Consider the following 4,461-nt stretch of genomic DNA (forward strand, 5'->3'; position numbering starts at 1 on the left):
GGGAAGGTGTTTTCGGGGGGTGATGAAGGGTGCGGGAAGGTGTTTTCGGGGGGTACCTCTGTAGGGATGGGGGAGGCGGAAAAGTGGGTGAAAGTAACGCGTGAGCTGTAACGTAACACACGAAACCGGCAGGAATGGGTGTCCGGGAAGGCTAATTAAAATTAGGCGCTCGTTTGGAAAAGAACCTTTTAAGTTTTTTTCCCGCAAAAGTCCGAATCGGGAGCTGAAGCCCGCGGGGAACGTGCTCAGCCAGAATGTGGCTGGGGGGGGGGGGGAGAGGGTGTGTTTTAGGTGTTTGGGTCTTTCATAGCAAAATGACTCCCCAGATCCTTTGCTGTGACATCTGCACCGCCAGTGAAATGGCCACCAGACTTGGACCTTCCTGGAACTCGGGTTACAGCTCCCATCATTTTCTCCCCTCAAGAGGGTGTGTTTTAGGTGTTTGGGTCTTTCATAGCAAAATGACTCCCCAGATCCTTTGCTGTGACATCTGCACCGCCAGTGAAATGGCCACCAGACTTGGACCTTCCTGGAACTCGGGTTACAGCTCCCATCATTTTCTCCCCTCAACCAGTTAATGGATGCATTCCAACACATGTGGAAAAATAAAGGACGTTCTTGTGAAGTGTCGTTATTACTGCCACTGTGCAACAGGAGTTCCCAGTAAAACGGGAGGTGCTAGGTGAGGTGCTGCTGGGGAGGTGCCATCTGTGGTGAAGCACCAATCAAAGTCATAAATAATGACTTCCAAATGAAGGATTTCCTCCGATTTTCATAGAAGTAACACGTTCAGGCATTGGTGATGTGGCAGCACATGTGTGCTTGGTAAGCACCACCCCTTCCACAGGAAGGGTGAAGGAAAAGTCGTTATCCCAGGTACACAACCCTATTTCTGAACTGGGAAAGCTAAGAAGGGATTGAAGCCTTGTTTGTTCCGGTGTAACTGGATATGTAGCTGGAAATAAATGGCACTCACACTGTTGTGCAACAAGCCATTCTCTTTTAACATAGTTTAAAGGAGGATGTACCTGGTTGTGCTTCTAGGGGCACCAACAACCACCGAGAGCAGCACCTGGCCCAGGTGACCCCGGCACGCTGCATGCCCAGCCCGCTGGCAGAACCTCCTTTGAAAGACCAAGCCCTTTGTTGGAAATGATCCTGCTACACTTCAGATTTCTGCTCAGCTTTATCACATCACGTACCTGAAAGGCTCTCAGATGATGAACTACCTCCTCGCCACATGGCACAGCCCTGTGCTGGAGATTCCAGAGCCAGCTCCGTGACGGGATGTGGCACAGGCTCTATCTCCTTCCCAAGCTCTGGAAAGCTGACAGCCAGTCAGAACTAACTCAAGTAGCCCTACATGTCATTCTCCTGCACTGCATGTCTTCTCTCTCTGATAACCAGCTGTCCTGCACATTCTTCAGTTAATGCTTTCTAGGTCAGATACAGCCTCAATAGACTATATCATTTCACCCAGAGCTCATCCTCCAAAAGTAGTAGGAAAGTCTTTGAATGTGTTGCAGGATTTTCCAGGAATTGCTGCTCAGCAAAAAACCCCAACAATTCAGCTGATCATAAGTCTCATGAAAAATGCTTGCAGGGGAACTTCATTCCTTGGGGATGGTGACTGGGGTAATATTACAGAAGACTTGGAAAAGCCTACTGGCCAGGGCCTTCATTGCTGCAAGTGGAAAACAAATGGCAGAAAATACCCCTCATTCTCAAGTAACTGAGATAAGCAAAAAAAGAGCATTAGAGGAAATAAATGCAATTGAAATATGTTTCTGTAATATTGCCCATTGTAGAAACTAAGAGGAGATCACAGCAGTTTGGCGGATTTCGAGTTAATTAACTTTATGATAACTTCACAGATTATTTATTTTAAAACAGCGATATTTGAAGAGTCTAAAGTTACAGCCTTTTATGTCAACAATTTTTCTTTGAACTGCCAGCTTGCCTGTGTGGTTTGAAACAACAGAATGCAGTAAAAACAGGTATGTGGGGTTTGAGTTTTTTTTAGCAACTGTTATGCTCCACTGAATTTCCTGTGCAGAAGTGCTGCTGCTCATCTGTACGTATGATTAACTCTTGCTCCCTGTAAGTGTTATCAGACCTGTAACCAGGCAGGCAGTGGAGCAGATGGTCAGTGCCAGTATCGGCGTTTCTGGTCTGGGTGCTTAATGAGATCTGAGAGTGGAATTGGAGCCTCTTTCATTTTGTCTGTCTCGCATGACAGATATACTTTGTCCAAGTGCTCTTGTTGTTCAAGGTCACAGATTCATCAATCAAAAGACAGCCCTTCCCATTAATCTTTTACCTGCCCAGTTTTCAAACATCTCAGGAGCGCCCATGCCTCCTGGAGTGCTGTTGTCCTGAGCTTGGGACAGTATTGCTATGAAAGACAACCAGATTAGAGCAGAAATTAGTCACCTTTTAAAACACAATGTTACATTTACCATATTCTGGGTGTGAGCTTTTGTTCATTAACCCTGAAACAAAAATACCTCAGTTGGGCCAAATCTCTCTTGTGACACACAACCATGTGTCCCACAACATGAAGGTGAATGTCCTACAACCAGTCTGACCTATTACCTGGAGCCAGGAATATTTGCTGTGAGTAGCTGAGAAACTCTTAGCACCCCTGTCATCTCCCCTCTTTGTGCATGTATCCAAGGCAGCAGCTGTGCCTGGGAATTCTCAGGGAGGGCTACTTGGTCCATCTTACCAACTGCTGTTGGTACTGCTGTTTTGAGGTCCTGTTGCCTCTGTGTGCTGACAGGGGGAAGAGAAACTTGTGGTAGAAATTTGTCTTTGTGGCTGGGACTATGGTAATTTTTGCTTTGTTTAAATCACCAAATTTGGTGCTGCTATACTGTTTTGAAACATCTACATACAGATCTACAGTAGAGGCTTGTTTGACTTAAATTCTTTGTAGTGAAAGATATGTCCTTCACTCCGCACAGCTCTTACATGATGAGTGAGCTGAAGATACATCATCCCATCCTGAGAGAGAGCAGGTACAGAGCTGCCATGGCTTGTGAAAGCTCCTGTGTCTGGTCTTACAGGAGAGGTGAACAACACAAGGCTCAGTCTTCTCTGCTGCCTTACTTTCTGTGTCCAGGAAATGTGAAAAAAACCCAGTGTAACTGGAGGCAAGAAATGAAACAGGGGAGGAGAACAGGGTTATGGCAAAGCAGGGGAGGAGAGAAGAGTTGTGGCAAAGCAAAGGGAGATAATGAGGGGGAAAGAAGGGAGTAACTGGGAGGAAGAGAGGGATCCCAAACTGGAGGGCAGAGCTAAATTCCGTTTTACATTCTCAATATATCCAGAGAGGCACCCAAGGATCTGAACTTCAGGACAACTTCTGTGGCTCTTTCTGTGGGCTCTGAACACAGAATATTTCTAAAATGACAGGTACTCTGAAAAATGAGGACTTGGAGCACTTATACTGTACATCTGAAATCATTGCATGCTTAATGATGTCAGCCTTCAGTTTTATGGCCTGTTCTCCATCTACCAAGTAAATGTAAGAGCATCTTCTGTCACAGTTGGATAGTAAAGATAAATCTTTTATGTTTATTGAGCATTAAAACTACAGTGAAAGCCCCCTACAAAAAGCATTGAGGCAATTAATATTCCTGCTTTCCTCTGCATGGAATGAAGTTCAGTGATTTCCATAAGACTTGTATATAAAAAGATAATTGAAAATTCCTCTTATGCACATCCACAACAGAGCTGAATTAAGGAATTTTAATCCTGGGATGGCACAATTTGTAGGTGAGGGCTTTGCAGGCTTAGCATTACTTTACTATGTATTGTTACACAAAAATGGTCTAAGAACTTCAAAAGAAGTTTAATATGATCAAAAGCTTTCTTTCTAGTAATATCTGCATTTAGTATGAAGACTCCCATAGTGAGAGAATAATTTTCTAACTCCTTTTTGCCAGTCATGGATGCTACTAGTTAACTCTGCCACCACCTGGGGTGCTTGGATGCCATGTTTAGATGACTTATAATTGTTTACATATTTGATCTGTTTCTGGGATTGTAACAGTTTAAAAAGTGTGTTGAATCTTGTTCTCTGCCTCAAGCTTGCAGGTCTGTGGAGCGTTTAGTCATTGATATTTCCCAGTGTGTGCATTTGTGCTATACTGTAGTAGTGAAGGAAAAGATCTAAGAGTACCATAATTCTTACTTGTCCTAATCAAATATTAAAATCTGAACACTGTTAAGAAGCTGGAATAATGAACCATTGTGTTCTTTTCATCATTTTCATTTTATAAGTACAGTCTGATTCTTCTGTCTCTAGAATCACCTCTCCAGCTCTTGGTTACCTTTCTCCAAGAAAATGACCATCTTTTCATATGAAAACTAAGTTGATGATAACAACAGAATTAGTAAAAGGCATGACCTGCATGCATTCATTACACGGCAGAGCTCCTGGTTATGTTAAGAGCA

The sequence above is a fragment of the Chaetura pelagica genome, unplaced genomic scaffold, assembly GCF_000747805.2.
Source record: "Chaetura pelagica isolate M959 unplaced genomic scaffold, ChaPel_1.0 scaffold420, whole genome shotgun sequence".
Taxonomy (NCBI): domain Eukaryota; kingdom Metazoa; phylum Chordata; class Aves; order Apodiformes; family Apodidae; genus Chaetura; species Chaetura pelagica.